Source organism: Zingiber officinale, chromosome 8A, assembly GCF_018446385.1.
Source record: "Zingiber officinale cultivar Zhangliang chromosome 8A, Zo_v1.1, whole genome shotgun sequence".
Taxonomy (NCBI): domain Eukaryota; kingdom Viridiplantae; phylum Streptophyta; class Magnoliopsida; order Zingiberales; family Zingiberaceae; genus Zingiber; species Zingiber officinale.
In genome coordinates, this window is record NC_056000.1 from 9,311,821 (window position 1) to 9,327,377 (window position 15,557).

The window sequence follows — 15,557 nt, forward strand, 5'->3', positions numbered from 1 at the left end:
AAATAAAGATAAAATGAAGTAAAAGGAAGAATTACTTGAACATGGCTCCATTACCATCCCCAAAACATCTCTTGCTCCTCTTTCTTGACTTGTTCCTCGTCTTTATCTGGGGATGAGAGTAAGGGGGTGAGTTCTCTAGAAAATACTCAGTAAATGGGGGTCGATCGAGCATAGAACGATAGAATACAAAACATAACAAGACATTCCGAGTTCATGACAGGAACATAATTCATGAAACATGACAGAAACATAATTTAATTGAAAACATATACTTATAGTACTGTTAATTATCTTATTTTCTATGATATTACTGATAAGTCCCACATATGTAATTCCTCTAAGGGGTGAGATCATGTATCGGTTATTAATACACTCTGCATCAGGACCATAACTTGTCATATTTTAACATGTTTTCGAAAATTTTCTTTTACCATATCTAATTTGAGTTATAACAATGCATCTTGGAATTGAGAAAGTGCATATTGGAATTTAGAATGATAAAATGAGAAATATAAAATAATCAATAATGAAAAGAAAACATAGATCGTACAAAGTTATAATCGAAAATGAAAATCCCACTTACTTGGTCAGAAGCTTCTTCGATTTTCGACAGAAATTTTACGGGACTTGAACTTACGCGTGTTAATCGAACTTGGGAAAAAACTTGCACAAAATGCAGTTGAGATTTGGACAAATTTCACAGTGTTGATCAAAGGATTTGAGTGTGCCTTTGGAAGACAATGCATTGCTATTTATAGTCATGAAAGGTGTGGCCAAGGCATATGAAGAGATAGCTAGATGGAGGGTCATCCATTGAGAGGGTAGGTGAAGGGTCATGGCTAGATAAAAGGTCATGGCTAGATAAAAGGTCATCCATTAAGAGGCTAGGTGGAAGGTCATTGCTAGATGAAAGGTCATGGCTAGATGAATGGTCACCATACCATTACAGTATAGCATAGTATCCACTAGTGTCCATCTCCATGACCAAAATAAGTTCTTCACATCCCACCCTCCTTATTGGAAGTTTCATCCTTGAAACTTGAGCTTGCTTGATCTTCGAAGAGATATGGGTAATGCTTGCACATCTTTTCCTCGGGTTCCCAGGTAGCTTTCCTTTTAGTGTGATTAGACCATTGTACTTTGACGTATGGGATGGTTCTTTGTCTAAGTACTTGATCCTTAGTATTAATAATTTGAATGGGAACTTCTTCATACTTTAATTCTTCATTCAAATTTCCTTCGATTAGGAGTGGTCCAGTTTCCAGAATGTGGCTTGGATCTGGAATGCATCTTCTTAGTTGGGAAATGTGAAAGACATTGTGAATCCTTGATATATTCGGTGGTAATGCTAGTCTATAAGCTAGTGATCCCACTTTCTCTAGAATTTTGAAAGGCTCTACATATCTAGGATTCAGTTTTCCAACTTTTTTGAATCAAACCACTCCCTTCATTGGCAACACCTTTATATAGGCCTTATCACCTATTTTGAATTCCACTGGTCTTCTTTTTAAATCAACCCAACTTTTCTGTCGATCTTGAGCAGCCTTGAGTCATTTCTTGATGACAGTCACTTTTTATACCGTTGTTTTGATAAGCTTAGGTCCAATAATAGTTTTTTCTCCTACTTCATCCCAATATAGAGGTGACCGATACTTGCACCCATATAGAGCCTCGTATGGGGTCATTCCAATGCTGCTATGATAACTGTTATTATAGGCAAACTCGATTAAAGGTAGATGCTCACTCCAATTACTGTTGAAGTCCAGAGCACATGCTCTTAACATGTCTTCAAGTGTCTGTATTGCCCTCTCAGTTTGGCCATCAGCCCGAGGGTGATAGGCTGTGCTGAGATGATCTTAGTCCCCATAGCTTTTTGAAAACTTTGCCAAAACTGGGACACAAATCTTGGGTCTCTATCGGATAGTATGCTTACCAGAACTCTATGCAGCCGCACAATGTTGTCCATGTATAGAGTAGTCAACTTATCCAAATTATAATTCATGTAGATTGGTAGGAAGTGTGCAGATTTTGTGAGTCTATCCACCACTACCCATATCTAATCATGGCTTTGTCTTGACTTTGGCAATCCCACCACAAAATTCATGGAAATGTGCTTTCATTTTCACTCTGGAATCTCTAAAGGTTGAAGAAGTCCTTCAGGTTGTTGGTGTTCTACTTTGACCTGTTGGCATACTAGGCACTTAGAGATGAATTCCCTGACATCCTTCTTCATTCCACTCCACCAGAAGTTCTTCTTCAAATCCCTATACATCTTTGTACTACCAGGGTGGACCGAGAATTTTAATTTATGGACCTTAAACATTACTTCTTGTCGAAGATTATCAATATCAGGCACCCATAACCTTCCTTTCATCCATAGGATCCTGCTATCATTTGTTTAAAGATCAGGTGATTTTCTCTTTTTGATCTGCTCTGTAAGTCTTGCCAGTCGGGTCTTGCTTCTGCTTCAACTTGATTTTTTCTTGAAGACATGGTTGTGCTGAGAGCGATGCCAAAACTGTCTTGTCCATTCTCCTCTGACTTAATGCATCAACTACCTTGTTTGCTTTGCCTGGGTGGTAGCTTATTATTAAGTCATAATCCTTTAAGAGCTCAACCCATTGTCGTTGTCTCATGTTTAATTCTTTCTATGTAAACAGATACTTGAGACTCTGATGATCTATAAACACTTTGCACCTGACATCATATAGGTAGTGTCTCCAAATTTTTAGCTCGAATACTACTGCAGCTAGTTCGAGGTCATGTGTTCGATAGTTTTGCTCGTATGGTTTTAGTTGTCATGAAGCGTAAGCAATAACCCTTCCCTCTTGCATGAGGACACACCCCAAACCTCCTTTTGATGCATCACTGTAAATAGTGAAGCCCTTATCCTCTGCGGGTAGTACTAGTACTGGTGTAGATGCAAGCCTTTTCTTCGAAGTTACAAAACTCTTCTCACATTCTTCACTCCAGTTAAATTTGGAGTTCTTTTGTGTAAGCTTGGTGAGAGTTATAGCTATCGAAAAAAATCCTTCAACGAATTTTCAATAATAGTCAGCTAGCCCCAAAAAGCTTCTAATCTCTATTACTGTCTTTGGTTTTGGCCAATCTAAAATTGCTTCCACTTTCTTGGGGTCTATAGAAACGCCTGCTTCGGAAATTATGTCACCCAAGAAGGTGTCACTTTTTAATCAAAATTTGCACTTCTTGAATTTGGCATATAGTTCATTTTCTCTCAGTGTCTGGAGGGTAAGGCGAAAGTGCTCTTTGTGGCCTTCTTCACTTGGTGAATATATGAGGATGTCGTCGATAAATATCACCATAAATTTATCAAGATATGGTCTGAACACTCTATTCATGAGATCCATAAATGCTGTCAGGGCATTGGTTAAGCCGAATGGTATTGCCATGAACTCGTAGTGTCCATACCTGGTTCTAAAAGCCATCTTTAGTATATCTTCGGCCTTGACCTTCAGCTGGTAATAATCTAACCTTAAATCAAGTTTGGAGAACACTGTAGCTCCTTTAAGTTGGTCGAAGAGTTCGTCTATCCTTGGAAGGGGTACTTATTCTTGATTGTGATTTTATTCAATTCCCAATAATCGATACACAATCTCATACTCCCATCTTTCTTCTTCACAAATAAAACTGTGACTCCCCATCGAAATGTGCTCGGTCTGATTTGCTTCTTTTCTAACAACTCTTGAAGTTATTCTTTTAGTTCTTTGAGTTCTGCCGGGGTCATTCGGTAGGGTGCCTTTGATATTGGTACAACACCTGGAATGGTGCCAAATTAATTTCAAAGTCTACTTCATGATTTGGAACGGTGTCAGGTAGTTCCTTAGGAAATACATCTAGGAATTCTTGAATGACTGAAATTTCTTCTAGCCTGGCCTCATACTTCTCTTCCACCTCACTTATCATAGCTAGATAGATTCCACCACCGCTCCTCATGGTTTCCCAAGTCTGAGATGCGGATAGGAGTAGTCTCTTTTCCTTGGCCTTGCCATGGTAGATGATTTCTTCTTGGCTTGAAGTCCAAAGTTTGACATTCTTCCTATGACAATCCAACAATACATGGTTCTTGGCCAACCAATCCATTCCAAGAATGGTATCAAACTCAACCATTTTTAGTTGAATCATATCAACTTCGAATGAATGATTACCAATACTGACCCGACAACTTCAATGCAACTTATGAGTTTTGATGGCCTTATTAGTGGGCATCGCTAGTTCGCTACTCTATATGGTTCACTAATTATTTCAGCTTTGAGTCTAAACTTCTTAGTGAATCTTTTAGATATAAAAGAATAAGTGGCATCATAGTTAAACAATACATAGCCAGTCATTTTGTTGATTAGATGGTACCTGCCACCACATCGCTTACGTCTTCCGCCACTTCTTGAGTCATAGCGAACACCCGAGCATTGGGCTTATTCTCCTTTGGTTTATTCTGGATCGCAACAAAATTTGACACCATCCCTTGTTTCTTGGGTTAAGGATAATCTATAATTCGATGTCCCATCTTCCCACAGTTGCAGCATGCACCAGAGATCCTACAACATTCTCCAAGATGTCTTAAGTTACAAGTAGAACATGGCTTAATGCTTGGGAGGGTGAAGTGAAAGGGGGTCCTTTCGACGAGCCACTCGATAGGTTGGGTTATTTTAACCTTTGTTCACTTGGGGAACACTGACTCGTGAGAGATTGCTTGTTCTTGCCTTCATCTTCACGCCATTTGAAGTTTGTTTCAGCTCTAATGGCTGCTCTCATCAGATCGACGAAGTTGGTTGGCTTGTAGACTACTAATGTTGATTGAATTTGGCTACTCAAACCCTTCTTGAAGCAATATAGCTTCAAGGCATCATCTACCATGATGGTTGGGCATAGATCCTAAGTGAGTTGAACTTTGAGGTGTACTCCACTACGAACATACCTGGAGCCTGAGTAAAGTTTTCAAATTCACTTCGCTTTTGTAACCTAAACTCAGTCGAATAATACTGCTTCAAGAATATCTCTTTAAATTGTTGCCATGTCACTGGTCCAGCTTCAGTCATTGCTGGTGAAACGATTTCCCACCACTTGCGTGCCTTATCTTCTAAGAAGGGTGTCACAACGTCCACCTTAAACACCTCCGGTATTTCTAGTAGTCAAAGCTGAGTCTCGATATTCTTGAGCTAGTTTTGACTAACTTCTAGGTTGGGGTTGCTATCAAACGTCGAGCCTTTGTTCTTCCTAACAGACTCATAGTGGTACTTAATGCCATGCGGTTGAGCTTCTGGTGGCGAGTTGGCATTTTGATTAACGCTTAGGGTCGCTAAGCCTTGCAGGGTGGTTGCTACGATGGTAGTGATGACTATTAAATCTTCTTGGCTGAGGCTAACTCTTAGGGGAGGGTTTGCATCTTCATTGTTATTGTTGTTGGCATAGTTGGGGTTACGATTGTTCCGGAGGGGTCTGTCGGCCATTTCCTAAAATCGGATAAGTGAAATAGTTCATGATAGTTCAAAGATAACTCCTTAAGTAATGGCGAAATCAAATTTTGACTTTCCTAAGTGAAGGTATAGGTAATCATAAACCTTCCTGAAATAGCAAAAACATGATTTTAGAGGTCTAAACGATGGAATTCAGTAGAAAAATGGCATGCGTCACGATGAAGGGATCATGATTTTTGCTAGTTGAGCTATTTCGGAGGGGCACTTGCCATTTGTCGAAAATCCAGCTTCATCAGATTTGCATACAAAATGTCCCAACCGAATTTTAAAACTTGGCTTTGATACCACTATAATGTCATGCACCAAGACCTACGCGTACTGACACTGGCATTGCTCGTGAATATAAATACTCGAAAACAATAAGTCTCATATAGTGAATACTAAACCGGTAATGATATAATAGAAATATTGTCTCTACAAACTAAAAATCCAAAAGTGATAAGCAGAAGCATACAAGTAAAGATAACATGAACTAAAAGAAATAATTGCTTGAACAAGGCTCCATTACCAGCTCCAAAGCATCTCTTACTTCTTTTTCTTGACTTGTTCCTCGTCTTTATCTGGGGATGGGAGTAAGAGGGTGAGTACTCTGGAAAACACTGAGTAAGTGGGGGTCGATTGAGTATAGAATGATAGAATATAGAACATAACAAGACATTCAGAATTCATGACAGGAACATAATTCATAAAACATGGCAGAAACATAATTTAATTGAAAACATATACTTATATTACTGTTAATTATCTTGTTTTCCATGATATTACTGATAAGTCCCATATATGTAATTCCTCTAAAGGGTGGGATCATGTATCAATTATTAATACACTCTGCATCAGGGCTATAACTTGTCATATTTTAGCATGTTTTCGAAAATTTCCTTTTACCATATCTAACTTGAGTTATAACAATGCATCTTGGAATTCAGAAAGTGCATCTTAGAATTTAGAATGATAAAATGAGCAATATAAAATGATTAATAATGAAAAGAAAACATAGATCATACAAAGTTATAATCGAAATTGAAAAGCCTACTTACTTGGTCAGAAGCTTCTTCGATTTTGGACAGAAACTTTACAGGACTTGAACTTATGCGTGTTAATCGAACTTGGGAAAAAATTTGCACAAAATGCAGTTGAGATTTGGACAAATTTCACAAAGTGTTGATCAAAGGATTTGAGTGTGCCTTTGGAAGACAATACATTGGCTATTTCTAGTCATGAAAGGTGTGACCAAGGCATATGAAGAGATAGCTAGATGGAGGGGCATCCGTTGAGAGGCTAGGTGAAGGGTCATGGCTAGATAAAAGGTCATGGCTAGGTAGAAGGTCATCCATTAAGAGGCTGGGTGAAGGGTCATGGCTAGATGAATGGTCACCATACCATTACAACATAGCATAGTATCCACTAGTGTCCTTCTCCATGACCAAAATTGGGTCTTCACACTTGCCCTCTCCTTTGTTGTTTTTATGTTTTTCACCAAACCGAAGAAAAAAAACAAAAGAACAATTAAATTTTAAAAAGTTTTTTTTCTTCCCACACAAATCTTAAACTTTTTCTCGTCTGGTTCTCAAGCCTTGTTGCTATGTCAACTGGGGTCGCTCATCATTTCTTTTATAAATATTTAGAATGCCTCGTTAAAACTCGGACATAAACTTTTTTTTATCATTTTAATAATAGTTTAGTTTTTCATTTTTATTATTGTAATATTGAGTAGGAAAAAAACAATTGATGTTGGTGCTGGCCCCTCTAGGACTTCTAGCAATGGCCCTAGGTTTCCCACTGAAGAACATAGGGCTAGATTTTCATCCATTTCTTATGTGCCCTTACCTAGTCAGTATTTATGTAGGACTTTCTTTCAACGTTCATGCATTCCTAGTATAGAAGTTATTGAGTATTATCCATTACATAGACTAGTTTATTGTTCTAGTTCAGTTAACCCAAGTTTGTGTGCCGAATTGTACAATTACTTGGTCAAAGTCGACGATTTTACATACACTTCTAGTGTCGCTACTATGGAAGTCACATTATCTCCTACTATCCTTAGAGACTTCCTAGATCTGCAACCCTCAGCTGCTCTCTTTGTCTGTTACCCTCCAAAAGATTTACCATTTTGTTATCCCTACTCCCACATCACTTTGGATATGATATAGTCATATTTTTTTGTAGGTGAGAGGGTACCAACGGTCACCCAGTTTAGATCAATCACACTTAGTGTTCAACATTACATTCTCTATTGGGTCTTGGTGAAGTGTATCTTGACACTCACCACTAGAGACGTCGCTATAATGCAACCTTTTCACTCTTTCCTCCTTTATGCATTCTGTCAGAGGTTAGATAATGATATTAGCCTTCACATGTTTCGTACCATTATCTACTCAGTCAGTATCTGCACTAGACGACAAGTAGTGGTGAATCCAGTAATTCAAGCATGGAGAGACAATTTTTACGTGGAACAAAGGGTGGTATCCTCTATCTCCACTGGTGAAATCCCATAATACTAGGGGTTACACCACTAGCAAGGGTGACTCATAGACGAGTCCACATACCTTACTGTCATATACTGACGACCTACTTACACTCATTAGATATTGATATCATACCTCTAAATGAGTTCTAGATGATATGTGCTAGGAATTTGTTGTTAGCTTCCATACATATAAATGATTAGGGTATAGTGTCTTGAGGGTAACCCAACATTAGCCAGATCAGCCTCAGCCTGCCCAACATCCTCCTGCCCTCCAGAGGCAAATTTGATGCTTGAGTATCTACCGATACCACCACCTCCAGTCGATCCTACTCTTTCGGACCGAGTTACCCGTCTATAGACATCTATGGCTAGCTTACAATAGAAGGTACATGATCTTCGGGAGGAGATGAAGACTAGCCATCAGGAGATGCGGCTAGACAACAGTAGAATCTAGAGATACTTCGATCATGGGGTCTAGCTCACCATCCGTCATCCTCCTCTGAGTAGACATTTTGAGTTATATTTTTGTTATTACTTTATATTCATAGCTTCTGGATTCTTACTCCATGCATTGCTTTTTTGACTATTATTTTGCTACTAACTTCCTTTCTATTATGTTCTTATACATTGTTTATTTTTTGCCTTTTGATAAATGCCAAAGGGGGAGGGAAGGGTTAGGTAGAAAAATAAATTAACTCAACAAACTCTTGTCACATTTTTTATATATGTTTTTGTATATTTTTTTCTAACTTTAATTCAGGTTGTCATTGTATAAAAAGGGGAAGATTATTTATGTAATTGGTACCAATGATCAAACCTGAGTTTTAATGAATGACAAATGGATTAAAATTAGATATTATGTTTGTCTAACCTTTTTACCAAGTGTGCAGGACTTGATAGGTCTAGAGGACCAGAATACCAATTGCTGAAGTCCAGCTAGGTTGATAGGTGGCATGAAGTCCAGATTGGTTGAGATCTAACAAAAGAAAGTCTAGATTGGTTGAAATCTGGCAGGAGGAACTTAATTGAGTTAACAACTGGCAGAAGTTCAGATTGGTTGAGATCTGACAGGAAGTCTTGGTGGGTCAAAGGACCTGACATCAAGGAAGTCTGCAAATGGTATGTAAGGTAAGTCACTGGAGGAGAGAGATCTAGTGAGGAAGAATCCCGATGAGACTTAAGGCGTAGTCTAGCTTAGAACCGTTTGGGAAGTCTAAGCTGAGACCATTACTAGATCCTGGTCTTGGGAAGACAGGATCTAAGTAATTTGATTATATTTTTAATGTGCTAACTCTGTTTTGCAGGGTAATTTTTATACATGGACTAACTTTTTTGTTGTAGGAAAAAGAAAGGCAAAAAGTGATCTGAGCACCTGGGCAAGTTTCGCTGAGGCAGCGACCCCGAGCAAGTGCCTGGCCAGACACCCAGGCGGTCCGAGCACCCGGAGTTGCTCAAGGAGCCCACACCAATGAAAGTTGATCTTCACGGTGTGGTGGACCACAACAATTGGTCGGTCCACGTCAGTAATCCAGGCACCTAGAGGGGGTACGGACGCCTGGAGGTAGATAAACTTCAGAGATGAAGTTTCGAAGAGAGCTTGCCATGTTAGCACAGTTTAGGCACTCGAGAGGGGCTCTAGGCACCTGGACAAGGCTATAAAAGGAGGCTTTGATTAGCATCTTTAAGACATCAAGTGCTCCAACTTTCACTCTTGAGCGTTGTTCTGAAAAAGCTCTTACGATGTTGTAACACTCCTCTGACAGCCGACAATCAAGTTTTACTTATTTACTCTATTGTCGGTAACTTTTCCTTATAGTTCTTTTACCTCAATTTTGTAGCATTCGAACTATTAATGAATTTCCCAACAAAAGCACTCAATGAGTACGAGTCTTGGAGTAGGAGTCGTTGAAGGCTTCAAACCAAGTAAAACTACTTGCATTAGCGTTTGTATTTTCATGTTTCTTTTCTACTGTGTATTCCCAACTTTCGAAAAAGCAATGAATACTATTCACCGCCTCCTCTAGCGTCTTTACAATCCAACACTAAGTCTCTACACACTTAGACACAAGGCATCAAATCCACATGACCTAATGTAACTCAGTTTACCATATCAAAACTAACCCGAGGTACTTATAAGTTCCACCCTTGATTGTGGCAATGCCATTTACAAAGCTGACATGTTTGAATAACACACACAAGAAAAAAAATCAATTGAAATCCAGTAACTTACACCATAATGATAAAAAGGGACTTTGTATACTCGCAGGTCCAGGCGAGCTACAGATCCGACCAAACCCATGAACTCATTGAGTTTTTCACTTTAATTTTAAGTTTTGAGGATTTTTTCCCTCAACCCGCGTGTCAACCCAAGCTTGTCGCACACCAATCTGTGTAGGTCACGGGTAGGGATGTAAATGAGACGAACCGAGCCGAACAGTATTAGGCTCGAGCTCGACTCTTTTAAGTTATATTTGGGCTCAAGCTTGGCTCGAGCTCGAATCGAACTTTTATTACAAGGCTCTAGCTCGGCTCATTTTGGAATTATCAAGCTCGCGTACAGTTCGAACTTGGCTCGTTATTAGCTCGATTATCATAGTTAATGAGCCTAATTCGTTAAGCGAGCTCAGGCTCGTTTTCAGGCTCATTTTAGAGCTCGTTTTTGGCTCATTTTAAAGTTCATTTTAAGGTTCGTTTTAGAACTCATTTTTTTGGCTCGTTTTAGAGCTCGTTTTTTGGCTCGATTTAAGGCTCCTTTTAAGGCTCATTTTTTGGCTCATGAGCCTACAAATGAACATGTTCGCGAGCTCACAAGCCGAATATCCTTAAGCTCGAGCTCAGCTCGATAAAACTGTCAAGCTCGAAATCAAGCTCGAGCTCAGCTCGATAAGATAAACAAACGAACTCGAACAAGTTTTTTATCGAACCGAGCTCCGAATAACTCGCGAACCGTTTGGTTCATTTACATCCCTAATCACGGGCCTAGGTGAGTCAGTTCGCTTGGACTCGATTTTAAATGAGTTGATAAAATTTCAACCCAACCCGCTTAAATTATTTGGCAATGTAGGTTAACTCAACGAGCTCAACCCAAATTGACGACTCTATAAGTTGCCAATCGATTTCTCCAATTGAATGCTTGCTTCTAATCGATTCCCCCCAATCAATTCCGATCAGCAAACCCAGAATTCTGGGTTTAAGGTTTGCTAATCGATTTCCACTTCTTGTCAATCAATTGTTCTTGTTTCATCCTTTTTAATACTGAAATCACGTATTGCTCTGTATCTGATTGTCCTTTTTAATACAGACTTGTTGACACTTCATGTTGCCCGATATTCGATTAACTTTGGCCTATCGAGATTTTCTTACAAAGTGTCCAGTCAACCTTTGATCTACTTGTACTTTTCCCTTGTCAACTTTCCGTTGGACATTCGATCATCAAGTTTCTTGTCCTCCATGACCCACGTAGACTTTTCTCTTGCAAACTTTCCGTTGGACTTTAGATCACTAGGTGTTCGGTCCTCTGTGAGCCACTTGAACTTTTCTCTTGTGCTAAGTGTCCGGTCCTTCGTGACCCACTTGGTTTTTTTTCTTGTTCTAAGTGTCCGATCCTCTGTGACTCACTTAGACTTCTCATCTGTGTCAAGTGTCTGATCCTCCGTGATTCACTTCGACTTTTTTCTTACCAACTTTCCGTTGGACTTTTGACATCATCAAGTATTCGGTCACCCTTGATCTACTTGATCGTTCTCTCTCATATATTATCAAAAAATCGAAATCCAAGCTTGAGTCAATTTGAACTTGATCAACCTAGTCAACTTTGACCAGAGGTTGATTGCACTAACAATCTTCCCTTTTTTAAATTTTTGACAATATGTTGAAGTTAGGTTAACTTATTAGCCCAACTTTCTTCTTCTCATGCCAAAGCATGAATGAGAGTTTTCTTTCTTAAATCTACATTCTCCCTTTTTGACACACATCAAAAATTTGTTTCAAAATTTCATTCATCTTAACTTTCCATCATCCCAATGGAGGTTCTCTATCTCCCATTGTTTCCGACGCTCCACCTTGAGCATTCAACCATTACCCTTCAAAATTGCTCCTTTCTTACCTAAATCATGGCTTTAAGGTGGACCTCCCCCTCAAACATACTCCATCTTCAACCATTGTAGTAACAATGATTTAGAGCTCCTAAACTTTTAGGAAATCTTAAAATTTAAATCATGAAGTTAAAAAATTCAACCTTGAATCTAAATCTCTTCCTCACTTTCACATCATTCTCCTTTAACCATCTCTCTCTCATTTTCATTAAGAAATTACTCTTACATACTTATTCAAGCATTTCAAAGGGTTGGGAATAGCTAAATTACTTAAATATGGCTTAATCGACTGAAATAAACTCATTTCAACCAAAATCAGTAGCTACCAATCATTTGATATCAGTTACTAATCGATTGCTACTTGTGACAATCAATTGGTATTAACTGTCAATCGATTGCTGCATGTACCAATCAATTGGTAATAGTGGTCAATCGATTGGTGTATTTGAAATTGTAACTTAATTTCAAACCGAAATTTAGAAATTCATAAATAATTGTAAGATTTTTGAAAAATCATAAAATTTCATATAGACATTACTTATGTCAAATGCTATAGGGAAAATTAAAAATAGACGTCACCAATATTTTTTAAAATTATTTTTGAAATTATTTTCAAAAATAATTTCCAGTCATAATCTTTGGACCGAATACACATGACTTACATATTAGCTTTTCCCATGATTGGTCTACATAAAATCTATATATTTTGATGAAATTATAGCTCATTTTGATACATGAACTTAGTTCATCATCCTAACATCATACTTGTGTCTAATGTGTCTTAATACACATACAAGTTAACTTTATAGTTCTTATGAGATATATAAATTGATTTTCCACTACAACAAAAATACTAAAAGATAATAGTTAAAAACCGTTATTTTTTACTTTAAAAAAGTATGGAAAATTAACGCATTGAGAAAGATAAAGCGCTCAAAGACTAATGTTAAAATCGTTATCATTTCCTAAAATGACAATAGTTTTTCACCATTGTATTTCAATTGAATAGACAACGATTTTTAACTATTATTTTTGAGCGCCCTATTTTTTTCAATGTGTCAATTTACCATGGATTTTTTTGTTGATAGACAACGGGTTTTATCCGTTGTCATTGTATTGAAAAGAACAATAAATCATTGTTATTTTAACCGTTGTGTTTTTAACCGTTATCGTTTCTCAACACACAAGAGAATAATAAACCATTTAAAATTTGAATGCCTTAGTAGATTAATATGCATCATACAATAACATCAAAAAGAATTATAAAAAAATCTATCGAGCCAAAGCAATATGAAGTACAAGCAATATATACAACACTCGTAACAAAACAATAGACATCATCCCATCTTAAATGACCACCCTTATATATATATATATATATATATATATATATATATATATATATATATATATATATATATATATAACACTGGTAGCAAAACAACTATACACCTACACATGTGTTGAACAAACTAGTTGTAAAAAGAAGGCTCACTAAACCAAAAAGAGTTATGAATAACCAAAACACTTGTAGCTTAAAACACCTAATTACCAAAGAGTTATGAATACTTAAATTTCCTACTAATTATGCTTCAACCCATATACCACTAGGCTACTTAGCTTGCAAATGAATGCCACTTTTCCTACATAAGAATGTAATTTTAAAAGAGAATATTACCTACTTTGAATTCTCTTGAAGGATAGTCGACAAAGATGGCTTAAACATCCGCTCTCAAAGAATTTCAATAAAGGTATTGGGACCTGAATATAATAGATTTATTAAAAAGTAATAAACACATCTATTTTTTTTCTTGAGGAATAACATATGAGAAGGAACTTATATGAAACCAGCTATGATGAGACAAATATCTAATTGTCTATAAGAAATTGAAACTACACACCAGTGGTAGTAGATGATTATAACTATTATCATGCACTTTCTTGATTTCTTTGAGAGGCTTTTCGCAGTCTGCAAAGCATATGTACAAAATTGCACATGGTTAATCGCGTTGGCTAATTGTAGAGTTGAGGTTTTTTTTAAAAAAAAATACTTATCTTGTGATGGTAAAAGATGAATACGTTCGTCCTTAGCGCCCCCGTCAATCCGTCCCAGGGCCAACACGAAGGAGAAAAATACTCATCTTGTGATTATATAAATAGTGTCAAGATCAAGATCATAAAAGATCTAATTCTATCCATGTCTTGAATAAATGAAGACAAACCTGAGACTCAACGTTATCTAGGATCTCTCCCCGTGTCTCCACTAATACAGCCATGTCCATAAACTCCTATGTGCCAAAAGAAAACCGGAAAAAAAGAAGAAGAAGAAATCTTCTGGGTAACTTATCTGAATTTTCTTTAATTTATTTGTTTATTCTGAAACAATTACCTGATGCAAGTCAAGTAGTTTTTTTTCTCTATCTCCTTCACAACATCATGCCTCTCTTGGATTTCCTCTATTGTGCCAATTACCTGGAGAACCAATTAATAATTATTCTGAACAACTAAAAAACTATCTGTAAGTTAATGTTCTTGTTCATAATTAGTACTCAAAAAAGAACTCAACATACTCGCCCTCTTCCCATTTCTTGAATTGCCTTCTGAAATATTTGCTCAGTATTTCCAGTTTCAATTAGGTGATCAATCACCTACACATGAATATGAGCAGCTCACTGTAAGTCTATATTATCCAGCATGATTATTTTCCAATAGCATATAGTGATAATGCTTACCTCCTCAGTTGGTCGAGTTCCAGTTATTGCCAAATCTAGAAAAAAAAATTCAGAAATAGTAAATCTAAATACTTTTGTCAGAAAAGAAGAAAGAATGAAACCTGTGAACACCCATCTCTCAAATGCCTCTCTATAGTCATTCTGGATAGTTCGCCTCAAAATCTGCTAGAAATTACCTTGATCAAACATACTGCACACTAGTAGCTGACCTCAAATTGTCTATGAGGTATTAATACAAGTACCTGGAAGTCATGCATCATATCCTTCAATTTCTTCTTAAGTGCATTGTAGTTGTGTTGGTTGCTACTCGGAAAACCTAGAGGTTCCACTGTACAAAAATTTTGTACAAAGGTCTGAACCTTTTCCTAGCTACCATGTGTTCTTTTAAATTAAATTTTGGATCGCCTGCGGAACTTAACACGTTTGATCCAAAACTTAATCTATTCGTTCTTTTAGGTTTTGACTTGGGTCTCCTGCGGAACTTAACACGTTCGACCCAAATCACCTTAAGTTATTAATTCCATTAAATATTAATTTTCATAATTGGTTCCCAGTACTGACGTGGCGAGGCACATGACCTTCTTGGATATGGGAGCAACCACCACCGACTAGACAAAACCTTTTATGGAAAGCTAATATTTAATTTCCTAAAATAACTTTAGGTTAACCGAAAAGAACAATCAAATCACAAGGAAAAAAAAACAAAAGAACACTATATCGAAAACAAATTCGAAACTCTAGAATCGTATGCCTCTTGTATTTGGTATTA

At 37.3% G+C, this 15,557-nt stretch overlaps 1 pseudogene; it reads right to left on the reverse strand.

Moving 5' to 3' along the window:
* Window positions 1-5,177: 5,177 nt before the first annotated feature.
* The window catches only part of LOC122010489, a 50,093-nt pseudogene continuing 39,713 nt past the window's right edge, over window positions 5,178-15,557 (reverse strand).